This window comes from Monodelphis domestica, chromosome 4 (genome assembly GCF_027887165.1).
Source record: "Monodelphis domestica isolate mMonDom1 chromosome 4, mMonDom1.pri, whole genome shotgun sequence".
NCBI lineage: Eukaryota > Metazoa > Chordata > Mammalia > Didelphimorphia > Didelphidae > Monodelphis > Monodelphis domestica.
Genome location: NC_077230.1, coordinates 167,358,457 through 167,381,930, shown reverse-complemented (window position 1 = coordinate 167,381,930; position 23,474 = coordinate 167,358,457). Strand labels below are relative to the sequence as shown.

At 35.2% G+C, this 23,474-nt stretch overlaps 1 long non-coding RNA gene across 1 annotated transcript in view; it reads left to right on the top strand.

The window, feature by feature from the left end:
- The window catches only part of LOC103100719 (uncharacterized), a 37,145-nt gene that overhangs the window by 1,476 nt on the left and 12,195 nt on the right, over positions 1-23,474 (top strand). The gene's annotated exons all lie outside the window — the stretch shown is intronic.

The window sequence follows — 23,474 nt, the reverse complement described above, 5'->3', positions numbered from 1 at the left end:
ACTATCTGCCAGGCACTGTTTGAAGCCCTGAGAATATGAAGCTTTTAAGAGTTTTAGAACACTGTACAAGCAAAAGGAGAGAGAGCCCTAGACCTAAAGAGGCTTATAATGGAAGGACTACCACACTTAAAGGGAAGGCTTTGGCAGGTAAGGGTGGTTCATGATGGAGAGAGATCATGAGAATACAGAGCAGAGCTGAGAGAGGACTTAAGGATTGGTTTCGGTACATCTTCAAATGGAGGTTACAGGTAGCCACTGTGATGGAATTTAATAATTTTACGAAAACCTTTATTCACAAGTTAGAGTAGAAACATTGGGACAGAAGGAGCAGGGAAAAGGACAAAAAGGGGGTATTTGGGAGGAGGCATAGAAAAGAATATAGTTCATAAAATTGTCTAGGAATTGCTTTGTAAAATGGATTCCAAGTGGGAGGGAAGCCTCTCCTTAAGAACTGCATCCCATTTTTTAAAAATTCCTGCTCTGGAGAAAGGCAGCATGGTATGATAGAAAGAGCAAAATGGAAAAAAAAATTTGGAATCAAGGACTGGAGCTTCATATTCTGTTTCTTGTCATTTGTCAGCTGTTGGGTATGACATTGGCTAAGATTCTCACCCTCTCTGATCCTCAGTCTCCTCAATTATAAAATGAGAGTTAGTTTTGATGACTATAGTGTCTTTTATATCATATATCCTATGATCTTGGAAATGGAGGGTAAAATATAAGATTATATGTAGAAGACTCTGGTGGACGTGATTTAATCACATTCACAGGATCATGGAATGTTAAGAGTTTCAAGAAACCTTAAAGCTCATAAATGCAGGGTCCATGATCTCCCTTTTTAAAAAAAGTATTTTTACAACTATATTTCAATAGAATTGGCATCTTTTATAATCTTACATATTTTATTTTATGTCTTAAAAATATCCTTCTGAGGTGATTTATGGAGCTTTACCAGACTGCCATAGGAATCCATGACATACTAAAATATTAAGATTGACCTAACCTAAATGACCTAAATTGACCAAGTGCCTCATTACAAATGATTCAACTGAGGCCCAGAGAAATCTTATGATCTATTTCCATAGCAAATTAGTGAGAGAGCTAGGACCAGAATCCAGCATTCTTGGCTCCCAGGCCACTCTTTCTGCTACATCAATTAGAAATTCTTCTAGGTTAGCAACTTCTAAAATAAGGTATTCTGAAAAGGTTAAGTTATTGTCCTGGCATAATTTAATAAAAAATAGTTTATTTATAAAATTGGATAGCTTAAAACTAGACTCCTAACAAAACAAGTTTGTGTGTGTTTATGTGTGTGTGTGTGTGTGTGTGTGTGTGTGTGTGTGTGTGTGTGTGTGTGTGTGTGTAAAAGGATGATGAAGTGATTTGGGAGTCTGAGAAGGGGAGGGCTAGGTTGAACGAATGGGGAGCAAAATTATGGGGAAGAGTCAAGAAATTGGTAGAGGAAATACATGGGAGACAGATTCATCTACTTTTCATTTTACCTAGTAGTAGAATGGTTTTTACACCTCTGAAAATTATCTTGGTGCCACCTTTTATTTCCCTTTCACAGTAGGAGAAATACCAATTGGGTTAAAAGTTACCTGATGTTTAAATTGATATAGTGGTCATGAGGTGCCAAGAAAAAAAATATACCATATACTTGTCTGTCTTTTTATCTATCTATATATGGGCATATAGATACACATGGATCAGTGTAACTGGAAACTCTGTAAGTGGGAGGGCCTGACTGAAAATGTCTTCTTTTCATTTGTTTACTTAATTGTTGGAGTTTACCTTTCTCAGGTTACAATCCAAAAATGAATTACTTCCTCCTACTCAGAGATCTGGGATCAGATCTTTCAACTATTTATAACTCCTGTGACATTCAGCAAACCCTTTAACCTCTCTGGGCTTCAGTGTCATCGCATGTAAAATGAGGCTTTTCTTTTCCAGGAAAATGTTCATTCATATTATACCCCAGTTTAGCTGGGCCTGAATACTTACTTCTTAAGCTGCTTGGTACATCAAGGCAGAAAGTCTTATTTAGACCTCAAATCTCCTACTTTTGCTGAAGCCCTAAGGCAGTGATAGCAAACGTTTTGGAACTTTTTGGGACCCTGTGCCATGCCCTACCCTACCCAGGACTATGTACCCATGCCCTACCCCCAACTATCTGTCCGTGGCTTTGTGCAGTACTCCATCCACCCCTGTGTTTGGGGGCAAGGGCAGGCTCCCAGTTGGCCAAGTCAGGGGCCTACACATGTCCACAGAGCAGTCTCTGTGTGCCATCTTTGGCATGTGTATCATAGATTTGCCACCACAGCCCTAAAGGCAATGTTTTGTTTATCTCTTTGGGCTAAAAAGCTCCTGCCCATCTTGTTTTATGACTTTTTGGTCCTTGGACCTTTCTCTGAAGTTCCTTTAATTTCAGAGATTCTGGGATTCTGATAAGGGGGCTGCCCTAGCTCTTCCATGATCATAAAATAAGGTTCCCTTATTTTAAGCAATGACTCTGAGAATACAAAAAAATTTTTTAAAGTTTCTCCCCTTACAGAATTTATATTCTTCTAGCAGAATGTAAATTAAACAAAAGATTTCTCATATCTCATGTTATTGACTGACCTATTTAAACAGAACTTCACTTCAATGGGTGACCCATGGACAAAGCAAAGTTCTTAGGCAGACGTATGCTGGAGCCAATTAGAATCAGCTCCCTAAGAGTTGACTGTTAATTTTTCAGTGAGCCTTTACTCCTTGGAAATCAGCAAAGGACTACAAACTGGGGCTTGATTCTGTGTTTTGTTGATAGGTTCTATACCTAAGAAAGTGTTAATAATGCAGATTAAATTTAGAAGCGTGTTAAACTGTGGTGCAATCGAACGTAATGGATTTCTCTACTAGCAGCAATGCAATAGGACAATTCTGAGGGACTTATGAGAAAGAACACCATCCACATTCAGAGGAAGAATTGTGGGAATAGAAACACAGAAGAAAATGAGTTGATGGGGATATGACTGGGGATATAGACTTTAATGATCATGCTAGTGCAAATATCAATAATATGGAAATAGTTCTTTTACACATGTAAAACCCAGTGGAATTGTGTGTTGGCTATGGGAGGTAGATGGGGGTAGGGGAGGAAAAAAACAGGAATCTTGTAACCATGGAAAAATATTCTAAATTAATTAATTAAATTAAAATTTCCAGAAAAAAATCTAAAAAATAAAAAAAAATATAACAACAAAAAAAGTGTGTTAAGCTACAGTTTCCCCTCCCCCCACCCAGGCAGGTTGTTGAACATTTACCAACATACTTATGTTGTTGGGTAATTATTGTCTTCGGTAATATAGAGTAGTGAAAATTATTCTCAAACAAAATTTTTCCTTCCTCCTCCATGATGATGCAATATGTAATACAGAAATTAAAAAAAGAAAAGTGATGCTTACAACCAACTCCTCCATAGTACAAAAATCCAAGTGTAAATGAATCTAATCAAACCCTTTAAAAGTTGTAGTTCAGCCCCTTCATGGGTCATTCATACATGTGTTCCTTAACTGTGGCTAGGAATTGTGTTACTGAAGCCATTGTCTGTGGGCCAATCTTTCAAAAGAATTACATTTTTAAAAAAAACCAAACATTTCCTCAGAAAAAGTTTGTAACAGATAAAATTCTACTTTATCATAATTGATGTTGTAACAGGATTGCATAATGTCTTTTCTTACCTAAAACATTTTGTACATTATTTTTTTCTTACTTTAAAAAAAAAATCCCTTACTTTTTGTCATAGAATTAATACTGTGTGTTGGCTCCAAGACAGAAGAGCAATAAAAGCTGGGCAATATGGGTTAAGTGATTTGCCCGGGGTCATACAGCTAGGAAGTGGCTGAGGTCATATTTGAAGGCAGGACCTTCCAATCTCTGGGCCAGTACAGATGTTCCTAATGACCTACATTTAGAAATATATCCACTCTTCACTGTTCTGTCTTACTTGTTAGTGAGTAGAATTGTTTTCCAGGAGATGACTGTAGACCTGTTAAAATAATATTTGGGTTGACAATTTCTAGAGAAATTATTCATTTACAAGACTAATTGATAATTTATTTTGTGATCTCAATGTGAGTTTGCAGGCAAGGAGAAATCAGTTCATAAACAGCTGCTGTAGTTGCAGAATGGAAAAGAATATGAATAAAGTATTCATTCTCACAGCCAAATTGCCATGTGTAAAATACCATTAACAATGTCATCATAAGGAACAATTTTATATCTGTACTCCTGAAAAATGGCGTTTGCCATTTTTTTGCAAGTGAAATAATATATTTGATCATGACTTTCACTATAATTTTAGCTGTTTTAGCCTTATTTTCATATTGCTCTTTAAAAAGCTGTGGCTTATAAGTTTTTCTGTCTCCTTCATTCTTCCTCCCCAATTCCCTTAAGTGGGACTGCTTTGTTCTTTGTTTGGGTATATATGTAGAGGCCTTTTGAAGACCTTAATGACCTATTTTGTGGTTGCTAGGGGTTTTTTGGGAGGAGGCAGGGGCTGTTTGTGTGTATACATGCTCATATATATATATATATATATATATGTACATATACATATACACACATGTAAATATATCTAGAGAGATACATATTTAATTATTGAGATAAGAGTAATGTTTTGATAAATATCCTAAAGTGAAGAATCCTCTTATTATATAAATAAGTACCATTTTCTCTTTTGTTATTGTTTTCTAAATTCAGATTTCTGTCTTTTTCATTAAAAAAAAGGACACCTGATCATTTATGTAATTTAAAATTTTCCTCATTATTCATTGTTGTGGAGTAAAGCATTACAAAATCAAATAGGACAGCAATGAATATATATATATGTATATATGTACACATATATACATATATATATATATTCAGTGAATACTTCTTTAGTAAATCATACAAAATCAAGCAATACACAACTGTGTATTGCTTATGACTAACTGTCAAAACTTCAGGTGAACATCCTGTAGCTGATGCAGGAGAAATAGGACTGTTATTTGAGTATTTTGCTTTTCTAAAGTTCCTTTGTGTCCTTATTCCCTACTCTTCATTAACCAACTTTGCCTTCTCATGATAAACATTGGACTATCCAGTTTTTTTTTTTTTATGTACTGCCAGAGCAAGCACACATCATACTCTCCAATGGTAGCTCTCTTTTCTTTGTTGAGCTATTATTTACCAATTTTATCTTTATATTGTCTTCTTCTAGGTAACAATATCATGTAATTTGTACAATTAATCCAGTTCCTACTAATCTTACCCAGGAATGTCTGGGGAAATTTAATTGTATAAGAGGAAAATAAGGCATCATTAACTAAGCCTTTTGGTAATTCATCATCTGCCAATCTATTCTGAGCTCTTAGTGGGTAATATGGCACTATATTTACTATAGTACTAAGTAATGAAATAAAAAAGCCATTCACACTTTGAAGCTATATATCACTCAGAAAAGATAACATCAGTAAGTCTGGTAATAATTACTCTGCTTTACATACATAGTCACTCGTATAAAATAATGAGACATACTTAAAAAAAGGGTAAATGTCTCAACCTCTTACTGTAGCCACATCTTCAAACACTAGGTGGCTTACATCTGATGCTTTAATCGTTTCCTGATCTATCAATTTTTCCTAGCATTCTTTTCTAGGTTCTAGTACAATCTTTAGCATTAACATTTGATTATGAAGATAAAAGGATGATCTTTACTAGAATCAAGCTAGAGTGCTACAGTAAAGGAAAGTAAAATAATCTAAGACAAGAAAAAGAATTTAACTATTGTATTATTACTTCAGAGTAAAACAAGATTCACATGACATATTTCCCATAAAATGGAAAATGCCAAACCCAAGCTCACAATAGAATGGTAATTCTTGATCAGTTTAGAATTAATCCATCAAATTTTAGCAAAAAGAAGTGCTGCAAACTATATTTGGTTTATTATCCCAAGAAGAAATAGCAACCCAATCAAGTAATGTACAATTCTTACATTGCACTTGGTCTTTTATTCTGAAACTCTTTTATGATAAACAGAAAAGGCCCATATTCCAAAGATGAGCTAAAGAGAAATAGTTTTAGATAGAATCATAGATTTTCATGGTTCTTACTAGAAAAGCTAGAATGAACAATTTAAAAATACAATAGCATTTCTTTATTTTCATTTCTTCTTGAATGCCTTACACTAGCCAAATTCCCTTCCATGGCAAGGAAAATGAGGGATTATAGGTTTAGGCCATACATTATACTTTTAACACAAGCTAAAGAGTAATTAAAATGGATATGCTATAATTTAACTTTATATGCTAATTTGTTAATTGACAATGAACAGGCACAAAAACTTTTGATTACCTTATTAGAAACTTCTTGATTACTCCTGAGGTATAGATTATTCTTCTTTAAATATTTAGGTAATTATGTAGTCTGGAAGCTTTGACACCAGGCTTTCGGGAAGGCAGTCCACAGTGAAACTGTCCTCACTCTAACAAGTATCTTCTCTGGGAACTTCCACTGAGAAATCCCCTAACTTGAAGACTTCCTTATTTGTAGCTACTAACAGCCAATCACTGCAAATTATTGAAATGAACAAAGTCTACCAGAAGATATTTTGCAAACCACCCTGCCTATAGCTCTCACTGACTTCCTTCTTTAATTCAAAAGACATTTATCTTGAATAAAACTTGTTCTTGTACAATTGGGACATTTTACTAAATATCAAAAAGGTCTTGAGTCTAAATAATATTAGATAAAATACTATTTTCAATTAATTCTAAATTTTGTTATTTCCAGAAATGCTTAATTTGAGAAGCAGTGAATTTAGGACAAGGCAGGACCAAAAATATTTAGCTAAGATACAAATCTTAGTAAAAATTGTTTTAGAATTTTGTTCCCCTCTCCTCAATAGAAAGTATATCTGGAAAGAGCCTCATAAAAACTGGTTTCCAAAGAGGCATTAAAAGATTTGTTTGATTAAAAAAAAAAGTTAGCTTCATCTCTCTTTTGGCATTGGACAAGCCTGCTTACCCAAGGAATAAATTTTCCCACTAATACTCTATTTGGGTTTTTGTTCTGACATTGGTGTCTCCTAGATAGGGGAGGGAGGAGGAACCTTATTCTTGTCCTACTAACTTTGATTTATTACCAGATTCAGAGAATCTGAGCTATCCCTTTGGACTCAACAAAATTGGGACACTAATGCATTGTTGGTGGAGTTATGAACTGATTCAACCACTCTGGAGGACAATTTAAATCTGTGCCCAAAGAACTATAAAACTGTGCATACCTTTTGATTTGGTAATACCACTATTTGGTGGGTATCCCAAAGAGATAATAAAAAAGGAGAAAGGGCCTACTTGCACAAAAATATTTATAGCAGCTCTTTTTCTAGTGGCAAAGAATTAGAAATTGAGGGGATGGCTGAAAAAATTATAGTATATATGTTGGTGATAGAATACTATTATCTTTTAAGAAATGATAAGCAAGACGATTTTAGAAAAAGCTGGAAAGATCTACAGGAACTGATGCAGTGTGAAATAAGCAGAACTGGGGGAACTCTATACACAATAACAGTAATATAGGATGATGATTATCTGGGGAAATTTGTCTGCTCTCAGCAATGCAATAATCTGGGACAATCCTGAAAGATTTATGGCAGGAAATGCTATCTACCTTCAGAGAAAGAACTGCTGGAATTGTCTTTCACAACATGTTTATGGCTTTTTGGGGGGGTGGGGGGGTGGTTATCTAAGAGTTTACACTTGCAACAATGACCAGTATGGAAGTGTGTTTTGCATTACAATAAAAATAAAATTTAATAAATACAGATTAAACTTTAAAGTGTGTTATGGAAACCTCTCCCCTTGTCTAGATAAAATCCTAGTGGGTGGCATTCAGATTTAAAGTATAAAGATTGGCAAATGATTAGAAAATACAGGTGACAGAGGAATAACTCATAGCTTTTGTTCATTAGGAATCCTTTTCTTTCTCTGTAAAGGTACATCTCTTGGGTGTAGCTCTGCTTTGCTCTCAGGCTCAGTGCCTTTCTATAATTCAGAGCTGGTACTTCTCTCTATCACAATGGATCACGATTATTGAAGCTGCCACTATTCTCTGGTGATGAGGTCATTCCATATGTTTCTGAAGGGGCTTCCTCTGGAATCAGTCACTATTGCTCTAGTGGATTCTTCTGCTGACTCTGGTCACAGATAGTATCTCTGATAGAACCTCTAAATGGAACTTCAGGACCTCTTGAACCTAGAAAGTTGCTGCCTGAATAATTTGATCTTGTGATAGTCATTTAAATAATCTCAGGCAAAACAAACAGAAGAAACAAAGGTTCTATAAATTCATGTACACATGGTAGTTAGATAAGAGATATGGCAGTCACCTTATCTCCCTTTACCTTCAACCTGGCAGCACACAGTAGGCTTGCCTCATTTGTCACAATGAAGAGTCAGAGATTATCAGGTTGTTCTTTCTATATGAGAAATTAGTTCCAGCTCAGCACCTCCTGAGTCATCCATCTTTCCAACTCCTCAGCTAATTAGAAGACTTCATTATTACACAGCTTCTCAGTTTCTGGAAATAGATTCTGCCTAGCTTTCCACATGGTTGCTTATACTGGAACTAGGCAGGAAAATGTCCACACAGGCCCTAGGGGCTGAAACTATGTCAAGAATATCTGTACATGCTTCGGGAATTGGGCTCTCATTGGCCAGGCTTCCTCTTACATGTATAATGTCTAATTCTCTATTCAAATGTCAGTTGCCTATGTATCAATATTATTTTCTTACCTGTGTATCAGTGCTAAGTACAATAGCTTTCCCATGGTAAGTGCTTAATAAATACTTGCCAATCAATTGTTTTGTTTGTTGTCTTTTATCTATTTTCATCCTTAAATGAACTTAGGATGGTTGTTTAGTTGGGTCTCTTGCTAAATTTGCTTCATACTGGTTTCCCTTTCCATTGATTTTCTCTTTTATGGGGCAATATCACTTATAAACTTCCATAATACTTTCCCCTAAAAACTTATGGGCAATTTTACCCTGCTACTCTTGGGAGTTATATTTCTCTGTTAGGCCAAGTAAGCTTATTGTTTACCAACCGAGGTCCTTCCTAGGTGTTTTTATTCTTTTATAGCAATTGATTTGCATTTAAACTTTTATATGAAATTGTCAGTATATTTCTACATCCCCATTACCTTCAATATACAATTTTCATTAATAATTTGTTTAACTTGGTCCGGATGGGGTTGTTTTATTTTGTGAACATGGAAATTACTCCACCTTACTCAGACAGTGCCTTAGGGGAAGATAAAGTTGTAAACTCCTGATTGAACAATGAAAGTCCCTAACTCATACCTTATAGTGAAGCTAGAACCTCAAGCTAGGTCTATTTTTAGATCTAATACAAAAAGATGGTAAGTACCTGTAAAGGTTAAATTAATCACAAAAAGGTAATGTAACTTACAAAAAGCAAGCTTAACAAAGAGGTGTGAAGTACTCAGAAGATTTAATCTAACCAGAGAAGGTGAAAACCAAAGAAGGTGAAAACTAAGAATGGGCAGTCCTGGAAAAAATTGTCTACTGTGATTGGTAGATGTGAAAATTTAGGGGAGGTGACATAAGAGAAAAATCTCTTTAAAAGGAGATGAAGGAACAGTTCAGGGACAATTGAATTCAGTTTGGAGAGTAATTTCAGTTTGGAGTAGAAGAATCCAGCTTGGAGACGGGCTTGTGGTGAGTGATAAAGACTGACTTGCTCTCCCTTAGGTTCAGGCCTAGGCCATTTTGGCTCAGCCTGAGCCAGAGCAGTTTAAATTAATTCTCTCTCTCTCTTTTTCTCTCTCTCCTTCCCTTAATTCCTTTTTTCTTTATTAATTAAAATCTCCATAAATCCCAGCTGACTTGGGTATTTTCATATTTGGGAATTTCCCATGGTGACCACTTACTTAGATTTTAAGTCAAAACACTAAAATGATCCTTACAGTTTTTCCGTTTACAATTTATGTGTCATATTTTTATTCTTCTGGTTTTGGAAGTTTGACCTCACTTGTACTATACAGTAAGAATGAAGGATCATTTCTAAAACCTTTAGTCTACATCTTGGGAACCATTCTTTCAACTCTGGAGAAATTGAAATAAATCATTAAGATACATGAATAAATGTGCTAATATCATAGAAAAATATAGCATGAAATTTGCATTCTGTTGCAAGTGTGAATTTTAGATTTTCTCCACCCTGATTAGTCTTTAAAATTCTAGCAACCAGGAATATATACACCTCTACTTAAGGATTAAGTGTTGAGGAGGATGGCCTATGATAGACATGTGCTAGCAAGTGACAAATAAGAAACAACTTACAGACCCCCTGGGCTGTCCCAAGTCAAGCTTAAGCTACCATTGGTACATGTGAGAAGCAGGAAGTGATGTAAACAACATCTATATATTTTGCATCACTTCCTCTCTCTGGCTTTCTCACCGAGACGTGGCTCTTGCTCTCACTCTTGCTCGCAGAAACTCTGTCTGCAGTGTGGGGAGCACTGGGCAGTGTTTGGCGTGCTTGCAGCTCTTGTAGGATTTTGGTGTTTTGTGACTTGCCGGTGAGGTGACTAGGAGAAGTTCTTAGCATGCTTGGTGAGTGGTTTAGGCTGATTCCTTTTTCTTTTACCTCCTAAAACGCTATCCTCCTAGGAGACCCCTTATCTCGGAGGAGGGCTTGTGGCTGGTAGCTGTGCTAGATTGAGAAGGCCCCTTGACCAAGGCCTCTGAACTCCTGCCTGGCTCAGCCCAGGCTGGAACAGTTTAAATTCTCTTTTCTCTCTCTCTTCATCTTAATTTCTTCCTTCTATTGTAATTAAAATCACCATAAAAATCCTAAACTGACTTTTACCTCTAACATAAGTGAGTTCAGAGAACCACACATTTTAAAATTAGATGTGAGGTAGTATATATGTATATGCAGATATACATATAAATTTCTTTTTATAGACTAATAGATCTAGAAAGAACCTCAGAGATCATCTCCAATAGCCCTCCAATTTCAAAGATAACACTGAGGTCTAGAAAGATAAAGTGACTTGATTATGGTCACATAGTTAATAGAACAAGAATTAGAATCTAGGATCCTCAATTCTGACCAAAATAATAGTCTTTCAGACTTTAAAGTCCCATGTGAATGTGAGTTATTACCAAGTATAGAGTTCCTTTTAGTGTACCAGATGGCCTTTTTTTATATGTTTTGCATATAGCATATTCTACATTATATGTATATATTCCACATTATATAGGATGAAACAGTTGCTGCTTTGTGACTTTGCCAATTACAAAGTGAAATAGTACATAAAACATAGTAAAATACTTAATTAATCTGTAGTAGAATATCTTTTTTTTCACCTGAAATACAGTCATATCTAACTTCAGGCCTCCTTCCAGATTGCTAATTTTATAAATATTTCTCATGAAAAATTAGGGTACAAAACATAATCTTTCTATATGGCATGGAAAATAAAACAAGTAGTAAAACAAAATTCTCTCCAAGCAATCAGGAAAAAAGTTATTTCTGTTTGGGCTTATATATTTTATAGAAGTGTTGTTTTTTTTTTAAGTCTTATTAGGTCCAAGGAAATGAAATAAATTTCATTATCCCTCTCTAAGACAAGATCATTAAGAAATTCATTGGTTATCAACATAGACAATGATTTTAATATTATATGTAATCATTTTTATACATTATTAGTTTATCCTTGCACATAAGTTTAAAATATGATTAGGTTTCTACCTCCTTTGCACATTTCTCTTTTGCTTATATAATTATATTAAGAAAAAGTCAAGCCATCTTTTCCTTCCCTCAAACAAAATCAAATTGTTTGAAGCAGACCCTGTAGGGCTTGGAACCTTCATCACCAGAATATTTCTAAAAACCATTGATTGGAGATGGGAGGAAAAGGAAGGGAAAGAACTCTCCCTTGCCAATTTTCTCTTGTAGGGCTTAGAATTTAAATTTATACAATTGCTTATGACTTCCTAGAGGATTTCCTTTCCCATAGTTGCTATCTTCAGTGTCCTCTACCTCCTTCCTCCCCAACATCAAAAAAATCTTTTCTAGGAGGGATTAGTCATTAATACTAGAATCTGAATTTAGGCCATAGCATTAACTCTCTCAGGTGTATTTGCATTTTAAACCTTGTCATTGATTGTGGAATGAAACACTTTTTTGACCCTGTTTAAAATAATTTCAGGTATCAGGGCACAAGGTGGGAGGGCAGATTTTTCAGGAGGCAGTCTAGTTTTCTTATTCCCTAAAACTACGCATTATCTAGGCTACTGCCAGCTTTGTCTGTGAGTTAGGCCTGTCACATGAATGATACTATGAATTTTCCTCCTAGGCAGAGAAGCCCATGAAAATTAAATATTACACAAAGGGAGAGAAAGTATACAAAATTTATTTTAGGCCAGCTGCCTCATTCTCTCTTGGCATCCGCTGATTTCCTTTTGATTCTGGGCAGGTGGACTAATGCTTGTTTTCTTAGCTTTGTTAGCAAAATTTCTCTTATAATCCAAAGTTTATCCTTAAAGCTAAAGATTTTTATTTTACTAAGGATAGGATAATTTATATTCTTGCTATTAGTTATGTGAACCTAGATTTAGTTTTCCTTGGCATCTTTCCTGAAAATTACAGCTCTACAAATTCTTTAGAAAATAACACTTCAGATATAAATACCTGAAGTACCCAGACTATGTGTGTATAAGAGACTTTTCGGGCTGATTCTTTTTGAGAAGGAAAATATCAACTAGAACTTTAGATTTTCTAAGGTTTTGGACCTATCATTGAAGAAATTTGTTCTGTAAAAGAAAAGAAAATATTCAGAAGAGAGATAAAAGGGGAGGGAGGCAATAAGGCAAGGAGTCTTCTTTCTTTCCACTTCTTTCTCGTCCCTATGATTCAATTGAACAAATTCTTGTTAATTGCCTACTATATGTCATTCACTAGGAACATGAAAGAAAAAAAAAACTGCCCTTACTCTCAAGAAGCTAACTTTTTATACAAACCAATTTTAAGAGGGAAAGAATATTAACTATTGCAGGAAAACAAACAACAAAAAAAGGCCTATATAGGAGGTAGCATATAAACTGTGTACTTCAATCTCTATGGAAATGTGTTGTTCATCCTTTTTTTGGAAGAATACAAATGACATCACAGATGTCATGATTCTCCAGTGAATTGGATTTAAGTGAGGCAAAGTTGCCCAAAAGTTATCAGCTTCATTCCCTCTCCTAAAGTCATTCAATTCCAGTGGCAAGACAAAAGTTAGGATAACTGGCAATGGTCCAGGATGCAATGGATGACTTGGCATCTTCTATCTCTTGTTTAGCCCATCTGCTAAGATGGTTTTACCAGTGTATGACTGCTGTGTATGCAACAGCTTCTTGGCACCAGAGGTGAGAGTTGGTAAACCTCAGTGCTAGATAAACAATTCTGAAAAGGGCTCAATCAAGCTCTTACACCTGAGGTGTTACTCCTCTCGGAACACCTCATACACTCCAAGTTTATGGAAGTACATACCAGAAATGAAGGACACTTGGCCAAGAGACAGAATGCCATCCAGTTGACCAGTTTCATTGGGACAGAGGGAGCAGGAAGAAGTAACATGAAATACTACCCAAAAGACAGATGGAAACTAGACTGTGATGGGATTTTAAAATATTTTTAAATGGCAGACTAAGGAGTTTTGTGTGTTATCCTAGAGGCACTAGGAAGCCACTACAGATCTCTTAATAATCAAAATAGCATGGTCAAGTCTGTGTTTTAGAAGTATCAGTTTGGCAGTTGTTTGGGGGCTAGATTGGACAAAAGGACAAAATGGAGGCAGGAAAATCAATTAAGGGATGATTGAAAAGTTCAAGGAAAGGTTATGAGGCCATGAACCAGGGCAGTGGCAATATGCCAAGGGGGAAAGGGGGGGGGGAGATAGACTACATATTATGAAGTTAGAATGGATTGGACTTGGCAACTGATGGAATATGGGGCCTTGAGGGAAAGGGAAGATTCAAAGATTACTCTTCCTCACCATTTACTATTCCATCCATTGCCCTTCTTCCTCTGTTGTGTCTTTTCTGGTCATACCCCAACCCCTAACCTTTGTGTCATGTTTTCCCTTTCCCTTGCTTGTGAGTGTTAAAGAGATGGGGTCAACTGTAAGGATAACAGAAGTGGAGAGGAAGAGAGAGAGAGGGGGGGGAGAGGGGGGGGGGGAGAGAGAGAGAGAGAGAGAGAGAGAGAGAGAGAGAGAGAGAGAGAGAGAGAGAGAGAGAGAGAGAGAGATCCTTTGTTGGGGAATGGAAGTAATAAAATTAGAAACAGAAGCACTACATATTTCCTCTTCTCTCTTAAGAACTGGTTGTGGGGGGACTGTATGGTCTTGTACCTTATTCTGTGATATTATTTAAAGAAGGATGACAGTGCACATTTTGTTTCCCACAGATTTAGTCATCTTTCAATTTTCCCTTTTTCTCTTTTGAAATGTATAGAATTGCAAGACTCATCAAATTGTCCATGGTATTTTTTTCAGGGGACAAGGTGAATCATCTAATTCCTCATAAAACCTTTCTAAGGTTAAAGAATTTCACCAGGGGATGGGTTCAATCTGCCATAGAAATGCTGCATTTCAGGCATTGTATATTCTACTTTCCTCTTTTGTGGTTAAGGTAGCAATACATTCAGTTTATTGCCAAATAACCCTCTCACTTTGATCTATGTACTGGAAATTCCTTTCTGTCTTAAGCTTAATGAGAGGCACTAACCAAAAGAATGAATGAGTCTGGAAGGCATATTCTTTATGAACTCTTGAGTTCCAACATAGAATTTTGGATCTTAGATGAGAGGAAATAGAAGTGAATTGGCTTCTCTCATGGTACTCCACAATTTTTATGTGGTTGCAAACAAATCTGCATTAGTTGGGAGATATTTATTTCAGCACAAAAAGTTCTTGAAACTCAAACTGCTGTGAGACACAGTCATTTCCTGTCTCTTTAGATAGAAAGAAAAAAACAGAACACAATTTAGTGCTGACACAGTTTCTAATACTAGCAGGATTAATAAAACAGGAATATAATTCTCTAGGGATGAAGGGATAAGAAACAAAGTTAGCTTTACCTCTCTCACCTTTGAGAGATGATGAAAGTGTGATAGTTTTGAGAGTAGAAAGAAACAGAGAGAGGGAGAGAAATGATTTGGAGAAACAGCTCCTTAATTCTTAATCTAAGCTTTTTGGGGTTGTTGAGAAGATCATTTAACCTTTCTACTATTTTTTTTTCTAATGACAACTGCTCAGCTTAACTCCAGGGGAGTTTTATGACAAACTTATTTATGCTTTTAAAAGAAAATTTTAAGGGTCACAGATATTCTATTTTCCAAAGGTTCAACAGTCAAGTCTTTAATTTGATCACTTTTCAGGAAATGGCAGAAAGGCCCAACTCAAAGATAAGATTTAGTAAATTCAAAGAATAGAACACTTGAGGAACTTCTTTTTGTCATAGGTCCCAAACTAAATCACAAATTGCTGTTTATGAGAATGAATAAATTCAGATAATTTTATTTTTTTTAATTTAAATTTTTTATTGATTAATTTAGAATATTTTTTCATGGTTACATGATTCATGTTCTTTCCCTCCTCTCCTGGAGCCAATGAGCAATTCCACTGGGTTTTACATGTATCATTGTTCACAACCTATTTCCATATCATTAATATTTGCAGTAGAATGATCATTCAAAGTCAACATCTCCAATCATATACATTGAACCGTGTGATCAATCATATGTTTTTCTAATGCATTTCTACTCCCACAGTTCTTTCCCAAATTCAGATAATTTTAGATGCGTATGTGTGCATGTTCAGGTCTTCTGCTGGAGCATAGGGAATGGTTAGGGTTTGGAAACTAGATGAATGCAATGGAAGAACTGTTTATGGTGACTATGGATGAGACAATGACTTTTGCTTTCTTTCTTTTTCCTTCCTTTTCATTGGGTGGGGATTTCATATCAAGTTCTGATGATGTGTAGAGCAGTGTATTGGATGCTCTCCCTGGCTAGGTAGTAATAATAATAATAATAACTAGCAATTATATAGTATTTTAAGATTTGCAAAACACTTTACAAATATTATCCCATTTTATCATCACATCAACCTGAGATGGGGGGAATAGGTACTATATTATCTCATTTTACAGGTGAGGAAACTGAGGCAGGCAGAGTTTAAAGTGATTTGTACAGTGTCACACAATTAAAAAGTGTCTGAGGCAGGACTCAAACTCAGATCTTCCTGACTCCAGGCCAGTACTTTATCCCCTGTGGTAAGAGCAGAATTTCTGGGGTCATTTCTCATGTATAGCCTTTATTTTCCCTGATGACACAGTCCTCCTGTGAGAGCAAAAGCAGTTTTTCCAAAGGGCATTGTCAGATTGCTTCTTCCTGGATTTCTTCCATTTATACTTTCCTCACGCACTGTTCAGGAGAGAGGCTATTCTAAAATAATCTTCCCCTAACATCAAAGTTCTGAAATCCTTTGGGTACTAAACTATCAGATACATTCTGCTCTGTCACTTAGTGTTCCGTTTTTTCTCTTACTGTGTAGTGACATTGGATGGGCTTTACTATAGGAAAAAGGAAAGAAGGAGGAGGAGGCGAATCATCTAAAAATTAGTCTCTAGATTTGAATCTGTAAGAATCTCTAATCTGTAGTGTGATATCAGTTATATTAGTCCATTAACTTTGTCTCAGACATCTGTGAGGAAAAATTAGGACATGGGTATCCATTTGAATTTCTCAGATAAGTGTTTTAGGGAAAATATGGAGACTAATTCTCCTCTTAGACTTATAGAATTTTACTTGAGAAGGACTTAAAAGATTATTACCTATCTAACTCCTGAGTTAAAACTTGAGGAAGGGCCTGAATTCAAATTCAGTCTCTACCATACCTGTGGTATTTTGTAGAAATCACTTTGAACTCTTCTGAGACTTTTTTATCCTTTGTAAAATAAGGGGTTTGGACTCAATATTTGAAGTCCCTTCAAATATCTAAATCTATGATCTTATGAATTCCTTATATCAGATATGTAGGAATTTCTTCTACAACATTTGACATTCTTTTTTGCACTAGAGCTGAAGGAAAGTCAGAATGGTAGTACATATATTTATTTGCTCAACAAATATTAATTACCTATTATGTATCGGTGCTCCAGAATGGAAAGAATGCTGAATTTTATAGTTAACGGGGTCTTAATTTGAAGGCCAGCTCTTCATTATGGACTCTCCATGAACCTTACCTTTTTCTTCATATGGTAAAAACCATGCATATGGAAGTTCATCCTGGTGACCTCTAATGGGGATATGCTTCTGGGCATCTGCTGCACTCCCCCCCCCCCCCCCCCAACTCCCTTTGCATACACACACTTTTGAAGATGGAAATTCCTTAAGTGTTTCAGATAATAGAAGTTGAAAGGGCACTAGGGCCTAGAGCCCCCAATTTTTCCTCCTGGTTTGAACAGTTACAATTGATATTCTGTGAGTGCCTATCTTTATAAAAATCTAAACTCCTGAGTAAATTGAAGTTTAGGAGTCCACAGCCTCTTTTTTTCTTTCTTTTTAAAATTTTTACATTTATTTATTTTTTAAATAATATTTTCCATGGTTACATGATTCACATTCTCTCCCTCCCTCTTCTTTCCCCTGTCCCCGAGCTGACAAGCAATTTCACTGGTTTATACATGTTTTATTATTCAAAACCTATTTCCATATTATTGACACAGCTCTCTTTCTAAAGTTGCAATTTTCTTCTGAGGTCCTATGTTGCTAACAGGCACTTAATACTTTTAGATTTAGAAAGAAGCTTCATAACCATCTACTTGAGTTCTTAATTTGAGGCCTACGACTACCAAGGAGTCTGTGGATATATGGGAAAATTTATATCATTTATTTCCCCTGAAATTTAACATTCTTCTAAATTATGAACGTAGGCAATAAATATTATTCTGAAAAGGGGCACATAAGTTTCACCAGTATGCTAAAAGGACCATGACACAAAAAAAGAGTTAAGAATCTTTTATTTAATCCGACCTCCTGATTCTTCTGAGAAGGAAACTGAGGCTCACATTTAAGGGACTTGACTAAGGTTACATAGTTAATAACTAAGATGTGAAACTAAGATTTATAGCTCAGTGTTTTTTCTATAATACTTTGTAGCTTATCTTAGCTTACATTCAAACCAGATTCATGAGTATTTTCTAAATATGACTTGTAATTTCCTGTCTCTAAGCACATTTTATGTTATAGCCTGGATATTGACAAATATTTCCTCAAAAAGGTCACCTACCAAGAAGCAAGAAAAAGGTTTCTTTCAGAAGAGGGAGTACCTTGTCTTTAGGCAAAATCATAACTTGATTTTTCCTCTCCCTGATGATCACCGAAAAACTTTCTTCTCATAGTAACTTCTGAGATAACCCTGGAAGTCTGAAGATAGGGGTGCCTACTCCCCAGGTTTCAATACTTGGTATTCCACAGAGTAGGGATGGGCCCCAAAACAAACATTATTTAAATTTTTAAAAAATTATTACAAATATTATAGTTTGATTTGGTAGATACAAATTGCTCATTGGCTACATCTGGCTTTCCCAGGTCTTGATAATTATTGCTATATGTGTATATAACTGTAACTCTCAAAAATTGTATATTGTCCACTAAAATACCTCTGACTTTTCATCACTCTGTCCATTCACTGCATAGTTTCCTGTTTTTATTTTTATTTATATATATTTCCTTTATCTTTTATTTCCCTACTATTTGGGCCAACTTCACACAGCTCTTCTACTTCTCTATAACAATGTCAACCTATGGTCAACTGCCTGAAAGTTATCTATCCTAATACCTGTATTATAGAAATCCATTGTACTTCTCAATAAAAACACTCAAGGCCTAGTTTGACATCTAATTCAACAAAAAGATTTCAGAGGAACTCAAAGCAACTTAACTTTTTATTTTTCCTATCACCTCTAACTGAATCCCTGTAAAGAAAGAGAGGTACTCTAGGAATTATTAATATTATCTTAGTTTCAGGAAAACAAGACAAAAGAAAAAATAAATCATTTGAACAAAGAGAACACAATGATCCATCATGATATTATCAATGTTTTATTATATTTTTATTGCATTATATGTTTTTCAATTACAATTTAATGTTGTCCTGCTGTACTTGGAAGAGTTAAACTCAAACCCAGATCTTCCTAGTTTCAAGGTCATCTCATTTTAAACTATGCTGTGATCCTAATGCTAATTAATTCTGAGCTATTTGATGCAAGGTATTTTCCCTACTTAAGTTTCTTATATACTAGGCACATTGATTTCATTTGAGTAAAAGCTTTCAAATTCTATGTAATCAAAGTTGTCCACATTATATTTTATAGTTACTTCAACCTCTTGCTTGGTTAATCATTTTTCCTTACAGTTTTGAAAGGGATCTTTTAAATTCTTTTTCATGACCTGACTTTCAATATTTAGGCTAACCTTCCATTTAGAACTTAATGTAGTATATAGAATAAGGTGCTAGTCTAAACTTAGTTTCTGCCAAATTTTCAGTCCAATTAAAAAATCATTTTGATCAGATCAAATAATTTGACATCATCCTTATGATTTGTAAATACAAGAACTGTATGTCCTTTTGATTGTCAAGTCTCAAACAATCTTTATGTTACAAATCAAATAAACTCTATGCCATGTGAGTAATAGACAAGGAATTGTTCGTCCACCCTTTGCCTTTATTCCCCTCTTCAAGTCAAACTCATTTGTTAAGTTAGATAACTAAAATATAAACCTTCATTGGACACATTAGCCTGTGAACAACTGTGTTGGAATTTGCTTGTTGATTATGGCTCCAGCAAATCTACTTTTGAATTTTTAGGTTCTTTGAGGTTTATTTGAAGCAGGTTCAAAATGAAAATCTGTTTCTCTAGAATTTGAGCAGTTACTCCTTTTTTCTGTCTCATTTGATTGCAACCAAGACATCAGGCTCATTGGCAATTGTTTATCTTGGCAGAAAGTCAATTTATCTCTTTAGTTCCTCTAAGTACTTTGGTTTCAGAAACTAATGTTTTGAAAAAAAAATTTCCTCAGGCTTTAGACTTTTTCCATGGGGAAACTAGCCCTTCTATGTGTAGTAGAAACTTCAAATATTTCTCTCTCCATTCTGCAAAGAAGTCCGGGAACTGTTTAGCTGCTTTTCTGAGTGGTCACCTTCTTTATTCTTTGTATACACCCTAGGTAATTTGAATAATCCCAACCAAACTGTCCCAGGGAAAATGCTACCCTATAGTAGATGCTTTCTCTTGGTTTAAGGGCCTCGGTATAATTCGGGGGACTTCTTTTTTTTTTGGCCATCATTGCTCTAAAAATCTGGAGACTGCCTGACTGATCTCTCCCATTGTATTGTTTCCACCTCCCCTTACAAGCATTTAGTTCAAAAGACTAAAAGAATGAATAATTTGTTCACAAGTTAAATTGTACTAAAAAAGGAATTATATCAGAGCATATAGGAAATTGTAATACCTGCAAGTTAGCAATTCTCCCTCAAAACTTTTGTAGTCATAGTCACTTATATTTACTATGGTAGGTAGGATACTAGCCTGTGTTAGGATACAGAAATACATTTCACCCAATAGAAGATAGGAGGAAAAGGGAAGAAGGAAGAAGAGTTAGAGGGAGAATAGATAAGGAAATGATCAATATAAGAGCAGGAAGGAGAGAAACACACAATTATCATTACCACAAATGTGAATGTGATGAACTCATAAAATTAAAGCTAATGAAATGGATTAGAAAGTAGAATCTAACAATACATTGCTTATAAGGAAAACTTGAAATATAAAGATTTACTCAGTTAAAAATGAAAGATGAACAAATTCTAGTATATTTTAGCTGAACTCAGAAATGCAGGGGGGCGTTGAATCATGTCAGGCAAGAAAATAGACAAAATGGACTTGATCAGAAAAGAAAAACAGGAAAATTGCATTATACAGAAAATAATGATAGACAATGAAATAATATAAATGTTTAATAGAAATGTACCAAGGCACATAACATCTAACTATGTAAAGAAAATATTAGATAAATCATAAAGAGAAAATAATAGTAAAACTTTAATATGGAGGGGTTCCTTTGTTCTTTCAAACAAACAAACAAAAAATCCAAGACAGTCATGGATCATCTTTCTAGGCCAAACTGGCAGAGAGAGACAGATAGGGAAGCTTGTGATACTGGGGATAGGTAGCACTCAGGGAGAGATTGTGCACCTGGGCAAGAAGAGATCCCAGACCCATACTAGGGTGCCCCGCACAGAGTGTGGTAATAGGTGTCAACTGGTAGCTCTGAGGATCACTGCCAGTTGTGGTTCACTGATCCATCACAGCTTGAAGAGAGGAGCTTATCCTCTGGTGGTGGAGCCTTTCAAAACCCACATTACCCTCCAAATGGAATAGGGATAGACCCAAATTCTCATTCTGGGTCTAACAAGAGGCCTGTTTAACTGAAATGTTGTATTTTGGTCACCATTTTCTTCTCAAATTTATTGATAAGTTTTGTCACAGTTAGTATTGAAAGTACCCCCCCCCCCTTTTTTTGTTGTTGCCAGGAACATGGCAGAAGCCTTGAGTGTTATTCCTAACTAGATACATGTTGATGTTAGTGAGAATAATTTAATTTATCTTTATGTAGTCAAAATTACTAATTTTGTTGACATAAGATGCAAAAAAGAGTGTACATGTATTTTTAGAATTTATGTGGCCAAGAGAGGATTTGCAAAGAGATAGTAAATAAAAACAACACGAAATGTCTACTAAACTTATTAAATTTTTATTCAATAAGGGATTGTGGTGGAAAGGGAACAATCATCTATTAAGTTTCTATTAAGGCACTGTGCTTGGCACTTTGCAAACATTTCCTTTGACCTACATAAAAACACTATGATGGAGTCTTCCATTTTAGAGGTGAAGAAAACTGAGACAAAGGTTAAGTGACTTCCTCAGGGCCACCCAACTATCAAGTGCCTGAAACTAAATTATTATTATGCATATATGTATATATGTATGTGTTAAATGATGATAATAATATATTGTACCACCTTCCAGAGTTGTGAGGATAAAATGAAATATTATTTGTAAAGCACTTAACACAGGTCCTGGCACGTAGTAGAAGTTATATAAATGCTTATATTCCCTTCCTTTTCACTTCTTGGGCTTCTGACTTCATACTTGTTACCTCTGCTATACTTCAGAACCTGATTTTTATTTTTCTAATCTCAATTTCATAATCTGATTACAATTCTTGATCAGACCCTTGCTTGATATTTGAGGATCAAGATGACTTAGTCATAGTGACTCTGCAGTAAGAACTGAGCCTGGTATATTTCTTCCCTTGAAATATTTTCTTCTTTCAAAGGATTTCCTAGAGCTCTTAGGCAATCAAGGTTTCAAGAGCCAATCAATGTACAACTTACTTCCCAAGGTCTTTCCTATGACTTTATCAGCATTGACAATACAGCCAATTTTAAAAGCATAGAGTAACCCATATTTTTGCACTCTGTCAAAAGTCAACAACATAGGTTCTTACAAATGATGGAAGAATGAAATTCTCTATAGAAACTTAAAAAAACCCTATATCTATTTTAGTTACTGAATAGTTTTATAAAGGCAATCTAAGCAATTTAAAACTGGATGTGCCAACCTAATGGGAAGCTACCTGTCCAAATGCTGGAATGACTAGTGCAATAGATTTAAAGTTCTATTTGTCTATAACCTAGCATTACTATAATAGACAGAAAAGGAGGTAATATACTTATGCAGGGATGGTAGAAAATGTATTTGAACTGCTTTTTTATGGTTTTAGGTTAGATTGATATATTTGTACAAGGTTAACCAAATCCAATCCAATTAAATTCAACAAGATTTAGAGAATAAAAAGATAAAATGAAAGGCACACCTTGTCCTTAAGGATCTTAGTTCTTTGGCATATACGATATGTATATGGATAAATGTACACACACACACACACACACACATACACACAGACAATTTGAGGCAGGAGACATCTAATAATGAACAGAATAAAGATTTGCCAGTGGTGGTGGCACATGAATTTAATTGTCCTATTCCTGTGCCATAATTTGTTCAGCCATTCCTAAATTAACATGCTTAGCATACTGTATAGCATATAGTAAGTGCTTCATAAATATTTACTGTTTGATTTACTGAAGGATACCCCTACACAAAAAATGTTCTTTGTTATAATTAAAAAATCTAAATGTTCTAAATCAGTATTGATTAGAGAAATGAAAATTAAAACAACTCCGAGGTACCACCTCATACTTATCAAATTGATTAATATGATAGAAAAGGAAAATGATA